Source organism: Spinacia oleracea, chromosome 4 (assembly GCF_020520425.1).
Source record: "Spinacia oleracea cultivar Varoflay chromosome 4, BTI_SOV_V1, whole genome shotgun sequence".
Lineage (NCBI taxonomy): Eukaryota > Viridiplantae > Streptophyta > Magnoliopsida > Caryophyllales > Amaranthaceae > Spinacia > Spinacia oleracea.
This window is the reverse complement of record NC_079490.1, coordinates 96,002,932-96,029,647: the sequence shown is the minus strand read 5'-3', so window position 1 is coordinate 96,029,647 and position 26,716 is coordinate 96,002,932. Positions and strand designations below refer to the sequence as shown.

The window sequence follows — 26,716 nt, the reverse complement described above, 5'->3', positions numbered from 1 at the left end:
TGACAAAACATAAATCATGCGGAAAAACCATAAAGCTAGGAAATCATATTATTTACACATAATCATTTAGCATAGTTTAGATGCATACACTTTGTTGCGTGCCCTCCCTAGCTGCGCCCGAACCGAATAAGAACAAGTCTTTAGGACTCCAAGTGTCGTCCCTCCGTAGATAGTCCACAGCACGTCCGGATCCGCCTTAAGCTTGACCAACTAGAATCGCCCTTAAGGTACTTAGACTTTTCGGCAACTTGTAGGCAATTATGTGACTGAATTTTTGCTCTCAAAAATCACTTTGAACACTTGAATACTCGCTTTAATTTATGAGCCCTTAACTCATATTTACAGACCATGGAATAAGTAATCGAATCCTACTAGGATACGAATTAATTAAATTAGAATCCTAGTAGAATTCTTATTTAATTAATTTATCTTTTAGGATTAGGAATTTAATCATTAAACAAATCCTATACTCTTTAGGTTTCGTATGTGAACACAAACACTACACGAGCATGACCCGCAAGCGTGCAGGCCATGCCCGCGCATAGCCCACACGGCCGCTCGGCCCACGCGAGCTACAAGCCCACGCGAGCTGCAGCAATGCTCGCAGCCCACTGCGCGCGCTGCCACGGCCTGCTGGGCCTGGCCTTGTGTTGGGCCTGGCGTGGCCTTGGCTGTTCGTGTGGCGCGCATGGCTTGCTGGGCGATGGCCCGGCTTCGTGCTGGGCCTTCGTCTGGCAGGCCTCGTCCGATGCTAAATTGTACGATACGCTTCCGATTAAATTCCCGATTCCGGAATTTATTTCCGATACGAACAATATTTAATATTTTCGATTCCGGAATTAATTGTTGTTTCGAACAAATATTTGATATTTCCGTTTCCGGAATTATTTTCCGATTCCGATAATATTTCCGATTCTGACAATATTTCCGTTTCCGACAATATTTCTGATTCCGGCAATATTTCCATTTCCGATAATATTTTCCGATACGTACCATGTTTCCGTTTCCGACAACATCTACGACTTGGATAATATATATATTTTCCGATACGATCCATATTTCCGTTTCCGGCAATATCATCGTTTCCGGAGTATTCATTTCTTGCCTGTGACGATCTCAGCTCCCACTGAAACCAAGATCCGTCGATTCCGATTATCCATAGATGGAGTATTTAATGCCATTAAATACTTGAGCCGTTTACGTACTATTTGTGTGACCCTACGGGTTCAGTCAAGAGTAAGCTGTGGATTAATATAATTAATTCCACTTATACTGAAGCGGCCTCTAGTTAGGCATTCCGCTCACTTAATCTCACTGAATTATTAACTTGTTAATTAATATTGAACCGCATTTATTAGACTTAATATTATATGCATACTTGGACCAAGGGCACTATTTCCTTCAGTATGAACTCTCCATTGTCTGTTCAAACAAAAATATTCAGTTAACATAACCTACATTCAGCTCAATAAAAACCAAAGCAAGTGGAAGCAAGAGATAACGAGTATCCAACCTGGAAGAACTGACACCACGGTGGATAAAAGACGAAAATCCTCATACTAATTCCTCTGTTAGTGTTTGAAATCAACACCAGTAATGTTAGATTTATTAAGTACAGTAATAGAGATGGTTGTGGATTGCCACCAATTTCCCCTTGAAGTATCACTTGGATCATCTATACGAATAAGCAAACCAGGTTTTATCATAATAAACAAAAAAATCAGCACGTAATCTTTTAGTTATTCTATATATATGATTGTTCTTTATAAGTAACTCCTAGGGAACTAATAATACACATAACAATATGACATTATTATATAGAGTACAGTAGATAAGTATAGAATAATAGAACTTGAGTATACAACTTTATCATTCATCTATTATTAAAATCCTAGATCGGCCCATAATATTATTCTAAAGCAATCGTTATTACAAAATGGATATATTCAGGACTTACTATAGGGTATAGAGTGGAAGTCTGAGTAGTAGATGATTTAGCGTACACTTCTCGCCCGCCATAGTAAACAGAATAGCTAAACTGTACCTCTTTCTTTATTACCTAAGTTAACATAATCCGCATTACAGTGTTTGTACGTGTTATCTACACGAATTAATACTTGTAATTAATCAGAAAGAACAAGTATTTGGAGAGATGCATGCTAGAGTTTGGTGGGAAGATAATAGAGCACGTATACACGAAAAATACTTGTAATCAGAAAGAACAAGTAGTGGTAATTGTGAGTATTGATGAACAAAGAGGAGCAAGTTTGATCTGTCTAGACTACATTCTTTATATGTTACTACCTCAGTACCTCAATATACACATGCACTTTTTGTCGTGGATTTTTAAGCTCTATAAGAACTAGCAATTGATTGTATACCCATCTGAATATGCAGCAACCAACAAGCAAAGAGATCTAAAATTTAAGGACTATATGTCAGAATTGAGTATACGAATAACTTTCTGCATATATAGAATGAAAATGTATTGGGTAATTAGAACTTGGAAAATATTTGGTGAATTGGAAAGACGTTGGTGTTTTGAAATTTATTGGATTAACAGTCCAGTTGTTAGTGAAAATCATACATCACTCGAAGAAGTTAGACGATGATGCACCATTAGGATAGTCAGTATATATTAGCAACCATAAGATTCAATTTTAAACATTAGATGCAACTTCCAAAGTATCGGACGGTGGTACACTAGTTAATACGTAGTTGCATATTAAAGCTACACCAATACCAGACCACCCAACCTCTCTAAATGGCACATACGAGTTCACACTTCAATAAACCTTCAAGCAGAGAACACCAGAAAAGTACATGGAACAAGTAGTGGTTATAAATTTAGTTATTATACATCCCAAAATCCTCAGCAATGCAATATATTATCTAGCAATGAAATATTGAATCAAACATAGGATGAATAGAAAATCATAATCTGATTCTCAATATCAGTAATAACGCGACTCAACAAGATTACAATCAAATTATACCAGCATTAAGGAAGTAGGAGGATATTTTGTTTATCCTTGAGATTTTTCAAATTCCTCTTGGAAACTATCCATTTAAAACCTGAAAGATCGATAAAAGTTCAGTAGATCGAGTCATATCTTCAGCTAAAATTGTCGAATAAAACTTGTCAGAATCACTAAATTGGGGGAAAACATCAAATTCAATAGAAAGAAACCAGAAAACAACAATTCACACAAGTAACCCCGCAAATCGCAATTGATAAACCTGTAAAAAGATATTAACTTGAAAATTTAAAAGATATGCATACTCACTTATCAAAATTGATAATTCATAGCAGATTTACAACTTAATTAAGTGTCAGAATCACTAAATTGGGGAAAAACATCAAATTCAATAGAAAGAAACCAGAAAACAACAATTCACACATGTAACCTCGCAAATTGCAATTGATAAACCTGTAAAAAGCTATTAACTTGAAAATTTAAAAGATATGCATACTCACTTATCAAAATTGATAATTCAAAGCAGATTTACAATTTGAAGAAGTACGCCAGACAGATTTCATCACAACCGATGATAAAGGTTGATCGGAGAAGAAACCAAATCGAAAATGACCTAAACAAATTTTGGATTGAATGGAACTTGGACAAATTTCGAATTGAAGGAACTCGCTCAAAAATGTTTGGATTGATTAAGATTTGGGATTTGGTATAATTGGGATTTAGGGAATTGAGAATGAGGGAATTGTAGTTGATCTTTTAAGGAAATGGGAATTGGGATTGAGGGAATTGGAGTTTATTTTTTAAGGAACTGCAGTATTTCGTGGGTAAGTGGGTAGACCCGAGTTTAGTTTTTTTTTCCAATTGATCTTCTTTTTTACGGAGTAGTGAATGTTATTTGATAATATCGACAGCATGTTTTTCATAAGCGCTATTAATTAGGAGTTATTGATATTAATGACAGCGTTTTTTCATAAGCGCTATCAATTAGGTGCTGTTAATTGCTCTTTTTGGTGTAGTGAAACAGTCATCTACAAGATTCAAAAAGCTTAAGCATACAAGCATCATTTCAAAGTGGAAGATCAAAACTACATGCAATCCTAGAGTTATTTCATAAGCAAAAACATGAAATACTTACATGGACAAGGCAAGAACAAGATCAAGGGAAGAGCCTAATCGACCTTTGAGAGAGAAAAGAGCAAATAATTCAAGAGAGTGTGCCTCAAAATGGCACGGCAAGGGGAGCTTTTATAGCTCAGCCCCGCGCCAGGCACCGCCACAGCGCACTGCGCTGCCCTGCTGCATGCGCGAACCTGCAGCAGGCGCGGTCTCCCGTGCTGATTGCACGTCCTTTGCTGCTACGGTCTTCCGCACCAAGCATCAAACATCGCATCGAACCATCCATCGAAAATACGGGTATACGCATGTATCTCCAAGTGCAAACAGATGAATATTTCAAGAATACAAAGTCCAAAAAATACAACGACTCAGGCGCCCAACTCCCAACGGACCCAAGCTTCGGGAAAGTCAGTCGAAATTTCAAAACTCTAAGGGCCAGTAAAAAGCTCTTATCCCCAACAAAGAACATCCCAACGGATCAACTCCGGGTATTCAAATTCAAAAATTCAAGATTCAAAAATTCAAAATTTTCGATGGCAAGCTCCGTCCTGAACTGAAGGCGGAAAGGTACAAGTACAAACCGGAGTCATCACCAACCGCACCGAGGTAGACTCTATCCTTTTTTTCTAACGCCTGTTTTATGCAGGTACCGGCATACAAAGAGTGGTCTTGAATGCAGAACATCTTGATCAATCTCCGTCCCTTTCGAAATACTTTGAATTGCGCTTTCCTAACCGAACGCTCAATCAAAGTGGGGGCTTCTGTAGACACCTAATTTGTGTCTCCCCTTTGGGATGATGACGATACCATTATCCTTTTTAGGTGATTGGAGTAACTCCAGGCGAAAATCCCCAATTGCTAAGAATATTTTCAAATTCAAGATCCAAAATCCAACCCCCGAGACCGTTCTCCTTTCGGTTCTCGGTGCAAAATACAATTCTCCGAAATCAATTTCAAAATCCAAGTACAATCTCATCTAGTAGACCATCCCATTGGTTTTACTAGGCCTTTTCCACTCAAAATCATATAAGGCAAGTCAAATTCGGGCGCCGACCCACAAAACCGAGCATGCCGGGCCCTGTCCCGTAAAACCAGAATTCAAAATCCCGAGAAAGGCTTGTTTTTAGACGCTAAACGATGCCTTAACCTCCAAGAAAATACAAAATGCCAAACCTAGTACTATTCGTATAACAGGTACAACACTACAAGACGAAACAAGGACGATTCCCCGTCCTTGCTTTGGCGGCATTCAAGCCACGTCACCAGCGCCCAGCGCTGGTCCAGCGCCCTACGCTGACGTGTGCTGGTGCCTTGCACCGATTCCTTCTATAAATACCCCTCATTTCCAGCATAATAGGGAGGAGAACAACAATACAACGTCATAATTTCGACATTACGCCTCAAAATAAAACTCAAAAACTCCTCAAAAACACATACAAAATTCCTAAATTCAAAAAAGCAATTGGGAGCTCTTGCCTAAATCTAACTAGGTAAATCCGAATCTCATTCTAATCTACTATGTTGTTTTGATTTCTAAATGATTAGCAAGTTGGTGTTTTTAATCATTAAACAACACCACTTGCAACAATCACACATGTTTTCCAAAAATACAAACTTTTCCAAAATAAAAAATACAATTTTCAAAGATTCAAGGATGTCCAAGTTGTTTGCAATCACCTCTTGGACTAGAATCACCATCACACATGGGGTAATCAAAGATAACACCTTTCAATACCGCAATTTCAATATCGCACTTTCAATATCGCACTTTCAATACCGCAATTTCAATATCGCAATTTCTATACCGCACTTTTAATTCCGCATCTTTACTTGCCTAGTCAATTTCTAGGCAATGCTGACCTACTCCCTAGTCCTTTTCTAGGGGGTCTTGTATTTACTAATTCCTCACTTTATTTAGTATTGTGATGTTGCTTTATTTTCTTTATCGCTTTCATCACCAACATGCTAAATACAACAAAATACAAAGGTTACATCACGCTTAACAAAGATATTTTTGGACAAACCGGCCTTAGGTTCCTTAAATTAATCTTTAAAGCAAAGTGACCACCATAAAATTAGAGATTCAATTTGCTCTTCATGCAAACCCACATAGTCTAATCTAGGGTTTATTTTCGAAAACAATGTTGTGCCAACGTACTTGAATATTTCTAAAGCTCACCGAATAAGCATTTGTTCCCGTGCCCGGATCTCACCCATCCGTTTCGAGGATTCAAGGCCTTATCCAACATAGAGTCACTTGCGGTCTTTCCAAACGAGATTTTAAAAAATGTTTGGTGGCGACTCCTTCGAGGTACAAAAATTCTACGGTTTTCTAAAGAATCGCCCCTCTTGTAGAACACGAAACAAGTTTTGACACAAAAAAACCCCCAACAATTCTGGCGACTCCGCTGGGGACTTTACTAATTTCAATTCGAAAATGCGGGCAGATTTTGAGCAACAAGCCACTGATCAGCTTAAGTACTGGATGCCAGCACTGGCGCCAGGCGCAGCCCCTGCGCCCAACGCCACTGCCTGCATCCAGTGGCTCACAGTGGCTTGTTGCCCACTTTTGCTCAACTTTTCGTGTTGGAAGTTAGTCTGTTTTTGAATCTGGAAGGACGCTCCCAAGCCTCGTGAACAAGTGCCGAAAAACGAGATTTACAAATACAAATTCTAGGCATTTCATGCATTTTTCGAAAATCATATTGTGCAAAATGAATTTCTACCCTTGCCCAAACGGATGTGTTCTACATTCGGGCTAGCCCCGGGGGCAACGAAATGGTGACTCTCCATACGGTTCCCGACCAAAGTGTGTGACCATTTCTGCGCCTACCGAAACTTGGCATTTACTTGACATTCCCGATGTCAAGTATGGAGGCCGTCTGCCGACACACACGGGCGGATGTGAATGCTTGTCGTCGGATCCATGTCTTAGCCAAGTACCTTTTGACACCCAAATCCGACCACTTGCATCATACAAAACTTAGACCGACCTTAGGTTGAGAACTTTTCATGTCGCATTCATATTCATGATTAGTGTGACAACGTGCTACTTGTGCATTGTGCGGGCGTCTTTGCACGCGTGAATGGCTAACCTCGAGTTCTAGCTTGCCAAAACCAATTAGCCTCCAACTAGGAAACCAAACCCCTAGGAACATCATTCAAACCTCATGCATCTAAATCGTAGATTTTAGGGTCTTTAGGAGTGTCACTCCATTTGATTCCAAACCCTTAAACACGCCTCACGCAAAAATGCCAAATTCAAAATTCAATCCAACGGCGTCATAATGCCGGATTTTCGAGTCCAAATTCCAAGCTCCAAATTCAAGTTTTGAGTTAAATTTTGAGTTCCGAACCCAAGTTTCGGGACGAAACTTCTTTTAAGGAGGGTAGACTGTAATACCTCGTATTTTTATAATATTTATAAGTATATTTTATTATATTTATTAAGCATTTTATAATATTTGGAAATTATTTCGCATTTAAATATTATTTAAATGGATTTTATTTAATTAGAATATTTATTATTTTAATAAATTACGAAACGAATTTAATTCTTGAGTCGGGAAATTAAATTGGTTGCAAATGATTTTAAAGGTTTCGGGTTTTAAATGAAAAGTCCAATTCGTTTTATTAAACGAGCCCAATCAAAAGTATTTAATTCAAGTCATAAGCTAGCCCAATCATTTAATTCCCTAGGCCCAATTCTATTTTCCTAAGCCTAGCCCATTGAAAATAGGGAGCCTATAAATAGGACTCCTCATCATTAAATGAACCCCTAAAATTTCATAAAGCCTCTTTTGCTTTGCTTGCCCCTCACTCCATCTCTCCTCTCCTCTCTTTTTGCTCGGCACCCGCACGCCCTCAAGGCCTCGTGCCTTCGTGCTGCACCCGCACACCGCACGACCTCGTGCCCTCGTGCCCGCCTCTCGCCCACACACTCTCTCGCCTCTCCTCTCTTGCCCGCAGCCGCAGCGAGCACTCTGGCCCTGCGTTGCTGCTGTGCCCCGTTGTTGCTCGTATGCTCGCGCACACCCTTGCTCGTCCCCTTGCTCGTGTGCTCAGCGCACACCCCTGCTCGCCCCGCTCACTCGCACGTTGCGCCAGCCCCGCGCGCGCTGCCTTGTCGCTGCCCCTTTGTTCGTCGCCCTTGATGTGCGCGCACACACATGGACGTGTGTGTGTGTGTGTTGTTCGTGCTCGTTACTCAATTATTTTTCGCCCAATCACCCTAATTCGTGATTGTTCCGTGCTATAGGCCGGATTGGTATAATTCTCTTCTTCCGTACCTATTCTATTTCAATTCCGTATTTTAAATTATAATATTAATATTGGTTTGGATGATTAAAATGCTGGGAGTCGGTTATGAACACCGTGCTTTGAGGATTTGCGTGTTGTGATTCATTAGGGTTGTTTTAATTATTAAAGGATGAATTTTCAGATTTATTGATTTAATAAAGAATTGATTTTTATGATGTTAAATTGGTTTTATTGGGATTTTCAAGTTAGGGTTTTAATCTAGACCTAATGAGTCAATTGATTAGCATAATTAGGTCATGATTTTAATTATGATAATCAAGTATATTTTCAGATTTGAATAAAAGCTTAAAGTGTCAATTTTTATTGATTTTAAAGGCTGAAAAAGCATGTTTTCGTACTAGGGATTGGTTTTGCAAATTGAGACGATTATATTATTGAAAAACGATTGAATTCTAAAGTTTAAATAAGGTTTTAGATTTTATAAAGTTGCTGGAAATTTAATGAACATGGAAATAATTTATGTTTCATTATTTTGATGATAGGGTGATTTCTAAGTGAGTGCTCGTTATTGCAAAGTGGCCCCTACGCTTAGGTATTCAAGGTACGTACAAGTCTAGGGCGATCACACTTTTGTCAAGGACATTACATGATTGTTGATGATGTGAATTATATTATGTGGATTCATATATGCTTTGGTGAACGATCATGTGGATTAATATTATTGGAGTTAGTGAATTGTTGAACAAGCATGTTCAGATTATTATGAGTATGGATTTCATTGTCAATCATGTTGTTAAATATTTATGTATGTATGGTTTGTTTCACATGCAAGGGATGGATTATTTATTTGTATGCTATTGTACGGGATGTCTAGCATAATTTGAGCCAATTATTCGTACTTCGTCGTACTATTTATTTTACTACATGTGAAGGGTTAGCTCACGTAAGCCACTGCACATGTAGGGTTCAGTTGGGAATATTTTGTATGAAATGAATTAGGATTTGTCGTGCAAGGGAACAACCCTCATGTTAATGAGCATGATGTGGAATCTCACTTTGGTGAGGAGGAACATGGTAGTAATTTCACAAGAGTCGTGTTTGGTTGATCACAAGTCCTAAAGCATTAAAATAAGATTGTTTTGGTTGTCGTTTATTAATTGTATATGTGTACATTGTTGAGTCTTGAATTCACCTTTAATAAAATATTAATAAACGTAAAGTGCAACCAGAACAAGCTTCAAAACTCTTGCAACGTATATACCTTGAGTATGAACAATGGGGGGAGTCTTGCCGGAAAGCTCGTACTCCTACTAATGATACAGGACGTTTGTTCATTTATATTATGCGCAGCAATTCCGTCGGTATGGCCCGACACTCGGTATGGCCCGATTTTATTATTTATTACTTGGTGTATGGTTGGCTCCCATCACCTTTTCCTTTATGGAACTTTATTTTGGCCCGTTCGAAACTTATTCTAATTAAATTGTGAGTCAAGAGTCGAGTCTTGTATTCATTATTGTTTGTTAATTAATATATGGCTTTTGCATGATGATTAATACTTAATGAGTGATGCATGTTTTAGTTTCATTCACTCTATTCTTGTAAGTACTCAGCTTTTGCTGACTACGTGCTTTGTGTGTTTTGGTCATGGCCTTTGCCTTAATGACCCTATGATGATCTATCATTTGCACTTGCATTGATGGGGAGTAGAAAAATATAGCAGGTTGGTTGATCGGAATCATGTGGCTTGGGATGATCGAGAGAGTTGCATGTTTTCGTATTTTGAACTATTAAATTATACTTTAATTATGTTTGAAATTGTTGAACTATTTATACTTTGGTTTTTGGGCCGTTATGGTTTCAAATTGTAAGAGGCCTCAATATTTCATTAATTATGTTTTTAAAAAGTTAGTTGACATTAATTTCCGCTGCGTAATTCTGGTAATTGCCTTAACCGTTATCACGGTGGCGGTAATGCTTTAGTAATTCCTTTATTTTAAGTTGGAAAATGATTTTATAAAAGCAAGGAATTATTAGGGTGTTACAATAAGTGTGAGCCACAACCAGTATCTAATACCCAAGAAGTATAATTTACAAGATTACAATGTATAACATGCATACCTGAAGTAGATGCAACGTTCCCGTTCTTCTCATCATCCTTTCTCTTCAAGAAATCCCTCTTCCAATGCCCCTTCTTCTTGCAGTAGAAGCATTCAGAGTCGGCAGGAGAACGAGTCACCCTTTTCTGTTTACCAGAACTGGTGCTGCTGGACTTAGGTGTGGGCGCAACCTTGCTTTTACCCCTCTTGCCCTTTCCCTTGCCAGATTTCTTGAAACCCTTGCCCTTACGCACCATAAGCATGTCATGCTTATTCTCTTGCTTGAGCGTCTTTTCAGCTATTTTCAGCATACCGTGAAGCTCAGTAAGAGTTTTCTCCATACTGTTCATGTTGTAATTCAACTTGAACTGATCATATCCACTATAAAGCGAATGGAGAAAGATGTAAATGTCCATTTCATTTAAGACATTAGAATCTAAAGCTCTCATGTTCTCAAAAAATCCAATCATCTTAAGAACATGCGGGCTCACTGGCTCTCCTTTCTTGAGCTTAGTCTCAAGGATCAACCTATGAGTCTTGAATCTTTCGATTCTGGCCTGATCCTGAAACAGTTATAAAGTACAGATTAAATACATATTAACGCAGTGGAATAATCCCCAAAGCCAAGAAGCATGTATAAAGTAAAGATTAAGCAAACTTACATTCGAAGCGTGTTTTCCCTAGTTCAACGATTCACGAACACGAACAAAGAACTCCAATTGTCGTTCCTCTACTTGGTTCACCGACATGTTAAAATCCGTCTTGAGATTCGTAGCTTAGACGTCACTCAAGAGTTTTTAGCTTTTAGGGAAGAACAGTATGAATGGAGGCAAAGAGAGAATTAGGGTTTTTTTTTTATTAGGTTAAACGTAACTCACGTAGAATTGGATTGTTGTGTTGGAAAAACATAATGAATCGTGGTGTGTTATAACCCTAAGGTTATAACATGACTGGCCAAGGCATGAAGCCTCAATCGGCCAACACACGCACCAAGCCCACGAGCAGCGCGCACAAGACATTGCAGCCATGGGCCTTGGGCCTCGCTGCTTTGCTTGCTGCCATCGCTGTTGTCCGGGCATGCCCAGCCGTGCCTTGCAGGCTGGCTCTCGCTGTTGGCGAAATGCTGGCTCGTTGGGCCTTGCGCGCATGCGCGCTTGGCTCGATGGGCCGTTAACCTCGTCTCGCTCATATTAGCGACCAATGCCTTACGGCTATTGTTTTATCGTATAGTACTTAACGAATCACCATCGTACGATACAATTATTCATTTTCCCTAGCTTACGAATATTCGCGATACGATATACGATTCCGATCCAACATCATCTCGTATATTTATGTTTTTCCAAACTAATTCCCGAAAAGCTTATTAAATGATTTCCAATTCATTTAATCTGATGATTTGTTACATGCCATTGGTGTAACCTTATAGGTTCAGTCAAGAGTAAGCTGTGTTCCGATCACTAATATAGAATAAAAATCACTAATCAAAATCATTGCTCCAACTAGATGTTCCGATCACTTGATCTTACTGAATTAATTGTTCGTAATTAATCTAAACCTTGGTTCTCCCACTTGTCATTCAGACAAGTGTGCATTCACATTCCTTTGTCTCTTAGTGTTACTTGCTGAACATAAGGTAAGATCCAAGCCATCCTTATTAGGTCCAGAAGTATTTCTCAGATTACTGAGTTCAACTGTTAAACTTTTACAGAAGGTTAAGCCTTATCCATTCTGAGCACGGCCATGCATTTTCACATTATCTAACTCTCCGAGAGGCCTTGTTACACAACAACACCATATCCTATCAAAGATAGGAGGACATTCCATTCTTGCAATCTATGAACAATCACTTTGATTCATAGTACGCCCAATAACTGCTTTTATAACCTCCTTTTACGGTACGACGTTTTGCGAGCATTAGAGCGAACTAATCTTCAAACGAGCAATCATAATTACTCATGTTCTGAGGAATGGTTCTAATCACCAATAATGATAAATGCTTATGACATGACTTTAATTTTAAAAAAATACTTTTTAATTTCACGAATTATAATTTGCATGAGTTATTTTTCTTGAAATTAACAAAATTAACCGTTTTTATTTTCGAAAAATAACAAGTTTACGATTTAATTAATTTTTACAACAATCCAATTTTGCAAAATTTATTAAATCTAGGCTAAAAATATTAAAATTTTAACGAATTAACAATGTCAACAAAAATTTGAACATATTCGATAATCCAATCCAAAATTTAAAATCGTTCTAAACATTTAAATTTCAGATTTTTATCAATTAGGTTTAAGTGACGATTAAAATTAATGAATCTAATCAAAATTTTAATCCAATCATTTTTATAAACTGCCATTTATCATGAAATTACATTCCCTTTCCCAATTAAACAAATTTCCAAATCTAAATTATTTAAAAAATAGATTTACGATCTAAAAATCACCAATTTAGGGAAAAATAATATTAGGGTTTATACTTAACATTTATGGCCGAAAATTTTACCATAAAATATACCCAAGAACAGTAGGGAAAAATTTCAATTAATTCCGAGTAGTTTAGGTTGTGCAATTAATTGAAAAACTTTCTAAAATTGTTAATTTAATTCATTAATTAACAAAAACGCCCAAAAACTCGAACTTTGAGGCCTGTTTTTGCGATTCTGTTCTCTAGAGTTGATATTAGAAAATCGTTTCAATCAGATTAGGGTCAGAAAAATTGAAATTCCGACAATTTTCGAATTTAGAACATATTCTACGATCTATCCAATAATCCAGAAATATTTCGTAAATTCATGAAAAAATTCAGAAATTTTCGACAACAACAAAAACATATTAATCATGCTAAAAAGTACTTAAATACATGTTGATCATGATACCACTATAGGGGAATACAGTTAAATACATATTAACACAGCGGAATAATCCCCAAAGCAAGGAAGCATGTATAAAGTACAGATTAAGCAAACTTACATTCGAAGCGTGTTTTCCCTAGTTCAATGATTCACGAACACGAACAAAGAACTCCAATTTTCGTTCCTCTACTTGGTTCACCGACACGTTCAGATCCGTTTTGAGATTCGTAGCTTAGACGTCACTCAAGAGATTTTAGCTTTTAGGGAAGAACAGTATAAACGGAGGCAAAGAGAGAATTAGGGTTTCTCTTTGATTACGTTAAACTGAAATCATGTAGAATTAGAATTGTTGTGTTGGTAAAACATAATGATTGGTGGTGTGTTATAACAGTAAGGTTATAACATGACCGGCCAAGGCACAAGGCCTCAACCGGCCAACACACGCACCAAGCCCACGAGCAGCGCGCACAAGGCAACGCAGCCATGGGCCTTGGGCCTCGCTGCTTTGCTTGTTGCCATCGCTGTTGTCCGCGCGTGCGCAGTTGGCCTTGCGGGCTTGCTCTCGCTGCTGGCAAGCTGCTGGCTCGTTTGGCCTTGCGCGTATGCGCGCTAGGCTCGATGGGCCGGCAGCCTCGTCTCGCTCCTATTCGCGACCAACGCCTTATGGCTATTGTTTATCGTATAGTACTTGACGAATCACCGTCGTACAATACGATTATTCGTTTCTCCTAGCTTACGAATATTCACGATACGATATACGATTCCGATCCAACGTCATATCGTATATTTATGTTTTTCCGAACTAATTCCCGAAAAGCTTATTAAATGAATTTCTAATTCATTTAATCTGATGATCGGTTCCATGCCATTGGTGTGACCTTATAGGTTAAGTCAAGAGTAAGTTGTGAGTCTAATATAGAATAGAAATCACTGATCGAAAGCATTGCTCCAGCTAGATGTTCCAATCACTTGATCTTACTGAATTAATTGTTCGTAATTAATCTGAACCTTTGTATTAGACTTAATGCACCTTGGGTGAAGGACACATTTCCTTTAGTTCTTCAACTCCGAGATGATTTGGTAAGCATCCGAGTTAATGAACGTTTTCTGAAATTCAGGATTCATGGATGCAAGCATCACACATTTGACATCCCTGTTGGCCTCAACGACATACTCTTTTTCCTCATGCATTAAAACTATTTGCAAGTTCCTTTACCAATCGAGGAAGTTATTTCCATTCAACTTCTCTTTGTCGTGAATTGAATGTAAGTTGAACGAGTTGTTATTGTTTGCGGCCATTTGATTACTACATTTGAAAATAATTTGCAATAAATAACCATTCATAATCTTTAGTAACTTTAAAATAAATGCGATCATGCAATCTTTAAAGCTATTAAACATTTTATTCATGCAAAATAAAACATGGTCCAAAATGAATGAAACGATTTCAAGACCCTAAAAGTCCTAAATTCTTAAGCAGCTTTGGCATGTCTTAAGTCTTTTTAGATTCTAGGTAAGCAAAACCTATTGCTATTAACACAAGAGGAAAAAACCTCAAGTGCGGGCGCATTTTAAGGGGTTTAGTGCGGGCTTTTACATGTGCAGCACATGGCCTGCCCGCACTTGATGTTTCTCAAGTGCTGCCAAAATATTGGCAGCACTTGATGTTTCAAGTGCTGCCAATTTGGAAAATGAGCCCGCACTTGACATATTTTGTGCTGCCAATTTTAGAATATGAGCCCACACTTGATATATTTGGTGCTGCCAATTTTGAAAATGAGCCCGCACTTGACATATTTGGTGGTGCCAATATTTAAAATGAGCTCGCACTTGACATATTTGGTGCTGCCAAATTTAAAAATTAGCCCGTACTTGACATAGAAATTGGCTGCACAAACAAAAAAATGAGTCGCGCTTGATATACAAATGAGCCGCACTTGGTCTATAAATGAGCCGCACTTAATAGATTTGTTGTATAACCGATTTCTCTGCTACATATTACAATTGGACCACGCCACTGATTAACCTCCATAAGTCATATAAAAAGTATCCAATTATATAGATAATTAAATTAAATACTATATAATTGTAAATTTAAAAGTCGATTATAATCTCCAAATTACTCTTGGTTAATAAATTAATACCCTAATTTATCACATTGCCACAATATATGCCATTGTTGTTTGAGTTAAAACCACAATCAACGTGTTCATTTGGGATATCTTATCATCTAAGTCAACTAAAATAGCACCTCGCTTTGGCGGAAACCTACTACCTTAGATCCCTAGATTTTTGTAAGTGCTTGATTTGGAAGGCAATTATAAACTCAATATTACTTTAGACCTAGTTTTTTCTATGTCGGTTTGATTATTTAGTGAACTAAATCTAATCGAGCATACAAACAACATTCATGCATAATATACTTTCATTCACAATATATATATATATATATATATATATATATATATATATATATATATTGCATAAATTTAATTTTGGTGAACTAGTATGGCCTAAAACTTTGTCTTGAAGCATCCAATCTTCTTCACCTTGTTAGCTTGGCATCTTCTTGATCATTCAAAAGCTAACTTAAAGTTCTCAATTTCCTAAAAGTACTTGAAATAATAAATAATTATATCAAAACTTCAATGCTGTGCAGACCATATTTAAAACTTTACATTCAAAGATAAAACGGTACGCATACCGTATTTAACTATCCTAGATTAGCCATATTAGTCACCTTGAATACCTGTAATACATAAAATATTTTCTATGCATTCATCCATTCGTGTCCTAAAACGAATGACCCAAATAAATATGCAAGTATTTACAAGATTTTTTAAAAAAAAACACGTTCACATAAAAAGCTTCCTAAAAGATTAATCAATTCCGAATTATTAATCCTTATATTCTAATCAAAATTTAATTTAATTAAAATAGGGACAAATTGTTTTTTACCACCTATAAAAATCAAAAAGTTGTTTTTTACCTAATTAAATTTCGCTCACATTTTTTACACTCCCTTTGTGATTTTTTTCAACTCTTTCACTCTTCTCTCTTTATTTCCATTAAATTTGGTTAATTTTATGAACTAAGGATGGTGAAAAATCATGTGAATTCATGGAAGATAAGAAAGTGGGAGAATAGAAGAGAGTTAAATACATGAAATCGTGAAAGAAGATAACATATTAGAGTATTACCATTATTGTGGCCCCTCACATAACATTTTCATCTATTTTTTCGTTTTTTAGGTGGGAAAAAACAAGTTTTAAAAATTTTTTAGGTGGTAAAATACAAGTTTTAGTTTTTTAGGTGGTAAAAAACTATTTTTCGATTTTTTTAGGTGGTAAAAAACAATTTATCCTTAAAATAATGGTGCCCTACGAAAATAATTAAAATTTAGTTATTTCATTTAATTTCATTAAATGGCTCCCACTTAAACCAACATTTTAATTTGGACAATTTAATTTTAAATATTTAAACTCACGACCCGGCCCAAGTCAAATAAAATAAAATAAATAAAAATTCCATCGTTAGCCCGTTCATGCAAAATTAAATCCAAAGCCCAAACGAAGCAAAATAGCAAAATTGTGCAACATGGGCTAGGCTCGCGCCCAGCCCAATGTCGCCTTGTGCATTGCGTGCCACACGAGGCCGAGGAGCAGCGCCTCTCCCCCGCATAGCACAGCACACAGCCCGCAGCATGAGCTGCTGCTATTGCTTGTTCGTTGTTGCTCGCTAGCTAAGGCCAGCTACGTCGCTGCGCCAAGGCACTGCTGCTGCCTTGCTTGCTGGTGTGGCCAGCGCGCGCTGGCTCGCCCAGCTCGCTTGCTGGATGCCTCGCGTCGCTGCGCCAAGCTGAGGAGTGCAGCGCGCATGGGCTATGCCTAGCCACACACGTCGCACGCCCTTGTTCCGCGCCTTTGGCTCGTGCCATACGAGCCAACTAACCAAAAAAAAAATTAATTTCACGGAACATTATTTTCATGATGTTACTTTTCATAAAAATTGACAAAATTAATCGTTTGATTTTCGAAAAATAACAAAGTGGGTGATTTAATTAATTTTCCAACAATCCAATTTTGAGAAGTTTATAAATCTTGGCTAACAAAAATTCAAATTTAAAGAACGATCAATATCAACAAAAATTTGAATATGTTTGATAATCCAATCCAAAAGTTTAAATCGTTCTAAACATTTAAATATCAGATTTTTATCAAATTTGGTTTATGTGATGATTAAAATTAACGAATCCAATCAAAAATGATTTTTAAAAACTGCCATTTAAACATGAAATCATATTCCCCTTCCCACCTAAATAAATTTTCAGATCTAAATAATTAACAAAATCAATTTACGATCTTAAATTCATTAAATTAGGGAAAAAATAAATTAGGGTTTATACTTACCCTTTTTGGCCGAAAATTTTACCATAATTTTAAAATATACCCAAAAACAGTAGGGAAAAATTTCAATTAATTCCGAGTACTTTAGGTCGAGTAATTAATTGAAAAACTTTCCAAATTTGTTAATTTAATTCCTTAATTAACACAAAAACTCGAACTTCGAGGCCTGGTTTTGCGATTCTGTTCGCATGAGTTGATCTTAAAACGGCGTTTCAATCAGATTAGGGTCAGAAAATTCGAATTTACGACATTTTACGAATTCAGAACATATTCTACGATCTATCCAATAATCCAGAAATATTTCGAAATTTCACGAAAAATTCAGAAAAAATTCGACAACATCACAAACATATTAACATGCCAAAAAGTACTTAAAATACATGTTGCTCATGATACCATTGTAGGGTAATACAGTTAAAACATATTAGCGTAGCGGAATAATCCCCAAAGCCAGGAACCATGTATAAAGTACAGATCAAGCAGACTTACGTTTGTAGCGTGTTTTCCCTAGTTCAAGGAATCACGAACACGAACAAGAACTCCAAATGTTGTTCCTCTACTTGGTTCACCGACACGTTCAGATCCGTGTTGAGATTCGTAGCTTATAGTCGTCACTCAAGATATTTTAGCGTTTAGGGAAGAACAGTTTGAACGGAGCCTCAAAAGAGATTAGGGTTTCTCTTTTGATTTAGTTTAAACTGAATTACGTAATTAGAATTGTGGAAAAACATAATAATGAGGGGAGGTGTTATAACCTTAAGGTTATAACAGAACCGGCCAAAGCACAAGGCCTTAGCCGGCTAGCTCTCGCATAAAGCCCACGAGCATCGCGTGCAGCAACTCGGCCATGGGCCTTGGGGCTCGCTATTGCTTGCTGCCGATGTTGTTGTCCCGCGCGCGCCCAGCCGTAGGCCACGGGCGTTGCTCTTGTCTTAGCGAGCTGCTGCGCTTGTGTCCTTCACCCAAGGTGCATTATTCTAAATACCAAGGTTCAGATTAATTACGAAGAATTAATTCAGTGAGATCAACTGATCGTAACAGCTAGCTGGAGCAATGCTTCCGATCAGTGAGTTCTAATCCATATTAGGCTCACAACTTACTCTTGTCGATCTGAACCTATAAGGTCACACCAATGGCATGTAACAGATCACTGGATTAAATGAATCGGAAATTCATTTAATAGATTTTCGGGAATTAGTTCGAAAAAAACATAATATACGATACGACCTTCCATCGGAATCGTATATCGATTCGCGAATATTCCTAAGCTGGGCGAAACGAATAATCGTATCGTACGACGGTGATTCGTCGTGTACGATACGATAAATAATAGCCGTAAGGCGTTCGTCGCGAATACGAGCCGCAACAGAGCTGACGGCTCGTCGAGCCAAGCGCGTATGGGCGCAAGGCCCAACGAGCCAGCGAGCTCGCGTGCAGCAAGCAAGCCAGCCCGCGGCACAATGTGCGCGCACAAGGGGCAGCAGGCAACGAGCAAAGCAAGCAAAGGCCCGCGGCCCATTGCTGCTGCTCGGCTGCTATGGGCTTCGCCCTGCGGTGGGCTTGCGAGTGGTGTGTGCATGCGTGTGGCAGGTCAAGGCCTTGTGTCTTGGCCGATTACAAAAATATAACCTTAGGGTTATATTCCACACACACTAATCAGTTTTTCCCTAACCTAAACCTATTTCACAAATTACGTAGTTTCAGTTTTTCTCTTTACACAAAACTGATCTTCCCGGAAAAGCAAACACTCTTGAATATTGTCTTTGCTACGATTATCAAGACGGATCTGAACGTGCCGGTGAACCAAATAGAGGAACGATAATTGGAGTTCTTTGTTCGTGTTCGTTGATACTAAACTCGGGAAAACACGCTTCGAATGTAAGTATGCTTAATCTGTGCTTTATACATGTTTCCTGGTTTGGGGATGTTCCGCACATGTTATATATTTTTAACTGTATTCCCCTACAGTGGTATTAGAGCCTTATGTATTAAAGTACTTATTAGCATGAATTATTCTTTTTTGTACGCTGTCGAATTTTTTGGATTTTTTGTTGAATTTTTCGACATATTATGGATTATTGGATGAATCGTATAATATGTTCTGAATTCAAAAAGTTTCAAAATTTCAATTTTTCTGACCCTAATCTGGTTGAAAACGATTTTCTAAGATCAAATCATGTGAACAGAATTGCAAAAACAGGCTTCGAAGTATGAGTTTTTTGGCGTTTTTGTTAATTAACGAATTAAAATTAACAATTTAAGAAAGTATTTCAATTAATTGGTCGACCTAAACTACTTGGAATTGATTGACATTTTTCCCTAATGCTGTTGGGCATATTTTAAAATTATGGTAAAATTTTGGGACATAAATGTTAAGTATAAACCCTAATTTCACTTTCCCCAAATTCGTAAATTTTAGATTGCTAATTGATTTTTTAAATAATTTAGATCTGGAAATTTGGTTAATTGTAAAAAGGAATATAATTTCATATAAAGTGGAAGTTGTTTAAAAATTATTGGATTAAAATTTTGATTAGATTCGTTAATTTTCATCAACACTTAAACCAAATTGATAAAAATCTGAATTTTGAATATTTAAAACGATTTAAAATTTTTGATTCGATTATCAAAAATGTTCAAATTTTTGTTGACATTGTTTGTTCGTTAAAATTTGAATATTTTTAGCCTAGATTTAATAAATTTTACAAAATTGGATTGTTGTAAAAATTAATTAAATCGTAAACTTGTTACTTTTCGAAAATAAAAACGGTTAATTTTGTGAAAAATAACTAATGCAAATATGTTTCGTGAAATTATTTTTTTTTAATTAGTTGGTTTGTTAGCACGAACCAAAGGCACGAACAACGGGTGTGCGGTGCGTGTGGCTCGTCGTAGCCCATGCGTGATGCCTCCCCGCAACACAGGCGCATCAATGAGGGGAGCAGCAAGCGAGCTGCGTCACGGTTCTCAGAAAACTAACCACTTGGCTTTGCTATTTCTCCTTTTATTTAACGAATCTCGGGTTTCTGAGCAGTGTTACAGTATTTAGGCTTAATTCATCAGCTATAAGGGACAGGATACGTTCTGTTCGACTTTTGGGTCGATTGCGACAGAACGCGGGATCAATTTCGCAGCGTGAGGCTTAGGCTTAGGGTTGGAGTCAATACTCAGATTATGAATTGTGTGTCATGTTGTGTCCTTTTCACGTCGGCTTTAGGGGTCTATTTATAGGAAAAAGTGGCGTAGAAAGATAGATTTTCAGGAATATGAATACGAAATGGATTAGGAAAAGAATCCGTCCCAGGTATTTTCGGCGCCCAGCACTGGGCGTCAAAGATTTCGGCGCCCAAGGCTGGGCGTTGAAAATAGGATCTGGGCAGAATTCTTTGTCAGATTGGACTCTAGAGTACGGAGTCCATTAAGAGACTTAATCCGAGTTATTTGGTGCGTATCAATTTACGATGGAATGCGTCTAGGCCCTCTACGAACTCTAGGTTCGTTATGAGTTTAATTAATACGTTAACTCTTTTATCGAATTGCGATAGGAATAGAATTCCTTTTATAATTTCTATCTCTTTTAGGATTTATGTTGGAGTGCAACACCTATTTCTGACAGGTTTCTATATTTTGTATTCTTACTACTTTTAGCAATTACCTTTTACGGCAGCAACTATTTTTAGCAGGTTTCTATAAATGGAAGCTTTGGCTGAAATGAAAGGGTGATTTGAGATTCGTTATTTTATAGGAGATGCGTTGCCAAGTGGAGATTTATGTTCTCATCATCGAACCTTCCCTTTCGGGAATGGGGACAAAAGTAGGTGTCTACAGTTAGCCCCCACTTTGACTGAGTCTTGGAGTAAGACGATGGTCAAAGTATCAGACGGAGTGCGTCATACAAGCCATGGTGTATGTGACCTGTTTTGCGAGGGTCTCACGAGCCATGGTGTATGTGACCTGTAACATTTGACTTAAGGGTCATCACTTGAAGTGTTAACATATTCCTCACGTGTCATTGGAATTTGTTAAGTATAGGAACTCCCTCACTTTGTCATCGGAAGTACCTACAGATGTATAGAAACTCCCTCACTTTGTCATTGGAAGTATCTACAGACATTTTCGAAATCAAAGCTATAAAGTGTAACCAGGCCTGGCCAAGCCCGATCACGAGGTAAAAATGTTTTTAAAGATTCTCATTTTCAGGGTTAGCTAAACGAGAAAACCCCCTTGTTTTTATAGGACGTAAAACGAAGGAAAATCCAGCACATCGCTCTTTTTTGGAAAAACGGAAAACCAATCCTTTGATTTTTGGAAAAAGGGAAACTATCCTTTGATTTTTGGAAAAGGGAAACCATCTTTTGATTTTTGGAAAAAGATAAACCATCCTTTGATTTTTGGAAAAAGAGAAACCATCCTTTGATTCTTGGAAAAGGGAAACCATCTTTTGAGTTTTGGAAAAAGATAAACCATCTTTTGATTTTTGGAAAAAGATAAACCAGGAAAAGTTATCGCTGCAGCGACTAAGGACCTGCGCGGTTAGTGACGCAGACCCCGCCCGCTGAAGGTGGGCGAGCCTGTCCGCTGAGGGTGGACGCCCCGTCCGATAGAAGTGGACGAATCTGTTTTGATGTTTTTGAAAATAAGGACCTACGCGGTTTGTGACGTAGACCCCGCCGGCTGAAGATGGCGAGCCTGTTTTTTTTTGTTTTTTGAAGAATTTATTTTCTTTTCATTTTTCGAAAACTGAGGACCTGCGCGGTTAGTGACGCAGACCCCGCTGGCTGAAGATGGCGAGCCTATTTTTGTTTTGTTTTGAAGAATTTTATTTTCTTTCGAGGGATGCTCGGATTTAGTTGCAACCTGAATGTGGGTTGACAACGTGCTTAGACGGACCATTGTCTTGTGGTCATCATCTTTCATGGTTTTGTGCTAGTCTTTACGGCTCAATTTTGCCACTACCTGGGTCCTTGATTAGGGGACTATGTATAAGTATCAACGGCGGCCTTTGTCTTGAGGTCGTAATCAGGTTTTATCTTTTGAGATTATCCAAACACGGGGCTTCGTACAGCGTAGTCTGGGAATATTATTTTTAACTTTGTATACTCTATATTTTCTTTTGAGCCACCAAGCACTCGTGCTTGACGGTCATTTCTTGTAAAAGAGGTTCCTTGGGGATACGCAATTCGTAATGTTCTTGATCGTGTTTGGGATCATGCTCGTAAGTGCGAGCGATCTTTGTAGTGGTGTGCTACTTTTAACAAAGCCGTGAGGTGCGACTTTCAGTAAAGAAATCGGCGATTTTCGAGTCGAATGGATACGGCAGGGCTCTACAGAAGTCAGGGCCTTTTTTTTGGTCTGGGCTCATTTTCGGCGCCCAGACCTGGGCGTTAGAAATATTCCACGCCCAGGTGGGGCGTTGAAAATATTGTTTGGGCTGGTCTTTTGATGACACAGTTGGCCTCTTGTTCGTTTGTTTATTTCACTTGGAAACTCTACGTATTCTCTTCTTTTGTTTTTCTTTATTAATGAGTGGAGCTGATTTTCAGCGCCCAGGGCTGGGCGTCGGAATTTCTGGCGCCTGGTCTTGGGCGTTGAAAGCGCGTCCCAGGCAGGACTTTCTCGTGATGATTTCTCGAGAAACCGTAGCCGATTGGTGGACTACGGTCTTTGTCGCTTTGGGGCGATTTTTTTAAGGAACTGTTGCTCTTAAGGTGTACAGTTATTGCAATAGTCGGGCGAGTCTATATGGCCCGAGGAACATACCTTGAGGTGTAAGACTTTGATCGCTCTTATATTTTTTCTTTTGAACGTGTTCGTGAATGTTCGATACTTAGAATGTATGTGCGAACGAGCGTTCATAGAATGGCCGTTGCGTGCGGTCCATTAATCAGTTTGCTTGAATCAATTTTTTTTTTTGAGCAATGACTGATGTTGAATAGTTTTCTTAGAAGCTTGATAGGGTTCAGGCCCATTCCTGAAGTGGGATCAAGCATCGTGCCCCTTTGATCGTTCAAACATTTGTTTTGAGAATTTTTTTTAATTTCGCTATGGTCGTTTCGTAGCTTGGAGCCCCCAAGTATGCATGTTGGGATGCTTCCTTTTGGCGTACGATTTTGTAGGTTCTTTCGAGAAAAATGCATCGGGGTTCCGCTCGTGTAGGTGCGAGCTATCCCTTCCGTGGTAGGTAATGTTTTGCCACCTTTAATCCTTAATGTAGAAGTCGTGTGGCTTGTATTTTGAATTTGGGTGATAAGTAGTCCTTGCCTCTTTTACACATGCTCTTGGTCGTGCCCGCATTAGTGCAATATGACTTACTCTTTTTTTTTTTTAGACTTGTACCGTGGGATGGTTGAACTTATGGTGCGACGTAGGCTTGTGTGGCCTAACAGCGTGGCTTAGAACATTCCACCAGGTGTTGGGATATCATTATTATTATTTTTGTATTGGAGTATTTCATCACGCTCGTTCAGGTGTTCGAACAAGTGTAGTACCTTCTGCGTGGGTGTGCACGGCTTATTACTTCGTTCGATGCGAGGATTCATATATGTTTCTTTCTTCTTTTTTTATTTTTTATCCTTGATTTTTCTTTCGCTTTTGCTTCGGAACGACGTAGACTGTGTAACGGGCGCTTGTAGGGCGAGCGTTATGTGCAGTAGTTTGATCAGAGTTTTGGTGCCTCGCGATTTTCAGTTACCCTTGTTAGTGGGGGTGACTTTATATATTCTAAGTAGCGCTTAGAATTTGGGAGGGGTTGTAGCCATTCTAAGGTTCGTTTTACACGATCAAACCTTAAGATTGTGCCCCTATGACGTGTGTATAGCATTAGCGTCGAGAATTTGCGATAAAATCGTCATTTCGAGCATTTTAGAGTGTTTTTCTCAAGCCCCCAATTGTAGCTACGGGATTGGCCTGGTGTTATAATGCTTGGCATACGTTTTTATGCATTCATGGTGACATGGATCATGAATAGTTTGAACCAAACTCGTTTAGTGCGAGGTACGTTCGAGTAGTGATTTGCTACTTCTCTTGTAAATGTCGTATTGTACGACATTGCCATGGTCAAGGTAGTCACATGTTGAAGTGTGCCTTGACCAAAATCTAGATGCCTTTCTTTACCCATAATCATATTTAGAAATCTTTTTGACTCACTTGCAACATCGAGATAAACGCATACTTAGCTTAAACCAACGAGACTTTATTATGTTAGAAGAAGTCTTTGAAAATTATTTGAAATCCGAGTCCTACTGTGTACAATCCGAGGTGTCCTAAGTAAGTTGAGTTATAGAAGGGTTCGTACAGGATTACATGAGTGAATCAAAATACTGTTACGATTTTTGGAATGCTGTCTAAGGATTTGCTGGAAGCCAGGGTGCAGGCGTCAAGATATTACTTGTGCTCGTGTGGCACATGCTTTAGGATTTTAGGGCCATCTTTTCCAGAATTCCGGGAATATAAACCGATTTCAAATTGACTTAGATTTACTTGGTGTATGTCTGCACAAAAGGTCAAGGTATACTTAGTTCTTTCCCTAGTTCTTTCATTTTAATTTTTAGCCCCCAGTTGCTATTATGTCTTCTCATTAATGATGCTTTCATATTTCGATTTTAGATGCCCGTGTCATATGTCTGAGTAGGGTGAGCCTTGGTTAAGTGCCAAGTCCTATTGACAATGTCTGATTTTTTCAAAGGGGATTCGCAAGCATTTGAATTACCATGAACGGATACCCTGAGTTCGAAGGAACAATGGGGCGATGCCGTAGAACAATCCTCTTTATTGCAAGCTTACTGCCTTTACTACTTGTTGGCGATTATGATTGTGTCTAGTGGTGAAAGAAGGTCTTTTAAGTGAGTTACTTTGCTTGAGGGAGGGTCAAGTCGAGTACTTTAGAGGTCATGGACGCTTGCGCTAGCCCCCATTCAATTGAGGCAAAGCGATCTTTTGAGTCTTGGCTAAGTGCCTAGGAGTGTGAGTGCTCCTTCTGGCAAGGGTACGTGCCCTTATTATTTTTCGATGTGTGCTCATTTTGGCATCTTGATGACTTGGATTCTTCCTTTGCCTTAATTTTTTCTTTCGACTTGGATTGCAAGTAATTAAATAAGGGACTCTATTTTTTATTCTATAGGCTCTAACATTTTTGCAAATTGGTTGGACCGAATCATGGATTGCCTACGTATCCGCCTTAAATGGATTTAATTTGGAATCAGGTCTTGCGTAGTTCTTAGCCAGAAAATAGTTTCTTAGAATGCCGATTTTAAACAAGTACGTTTTGAGATGGAAACATAGTATTTGAAACGGTAGAATAAGTGAAGTTTATTGTTATTTTAATCTGCTGCTTTGCCGTAAGCCAAAAATTTGTTTTATTTTTTTTGAGTACATGTATTTTTTTGGTGGTACGTATATCTGAATACGTGCTGTACCCAACCAAGTGTTTCGTTATTTTTCCGTGTATGTGCGGATAAAATGACGAGCACTTTTGGGCGAAGTTTTTCAAGCAGAGAGAATCAGCGCCCAGGCTGGGGCGCTAAAGATTCCGGCGCCCAGCTCTGGGCGCTGAAAATGATTTATGGGCAGATTTTTTTTGGTGTGTTGCTTCTTTTTCTTTCGTGCCAGATATTTGCGAATCTTCTTTGTGCGCTAAAGCTTTTTTTTTTCTTTTTAGACGAACTTTAAAGGCTCTTTGCAAAGTTTCTTTTTTATTATTTATTTATTTTTTATGTTAAGTGAAGAATGTACTTTTCATTTGTCTTTTTTTTTGTTCGTGACTCAAGACGGCTTGAAAGATGGGTTGAATGAGATAGGATAATTTGTATAGATATTAGTCAAGCATGAGGATTGGGAAGGGTAGAAGATCGTAGAATTTTATGTAGTTTTTGTGGTATGATTTGGATTGGTTGACTCAATTCTTTTCCTTCGTTTACTTGGGTAAATTTCGCACTTTGGGAGGTACGGGCTAAACATTTCATGGCTCGCTCTTTTCGCTCTCCCTTGTCTCTTTCTCTT

The 26,716-nt window shown here is 38.2% G+C and overlaps 1 protein-coding gene across 1 annotated transcript in view; it reads right to left on the bottom strand.

Annotated features, from left to right (window-relative positions):
• Positions 1 to 2,784: 2,784 nt before the first annotated feature.
• LOC130472539 (DNA repair protein rad50) overlaps positions 2,785 to 26,716 on the bottom strand; it is an 81,811-nt gene continuing 57,879 nt past the window's right edge. The window contains exon 5 of the transcript XR_008933074.1: positions 2,785 to 3,075. The gene's annotated coding sequence lies outside the window, so the exon portion shown is untranslated. The remainder of the gene's footprint in view (positions 3,076 to 26,716) is intronic.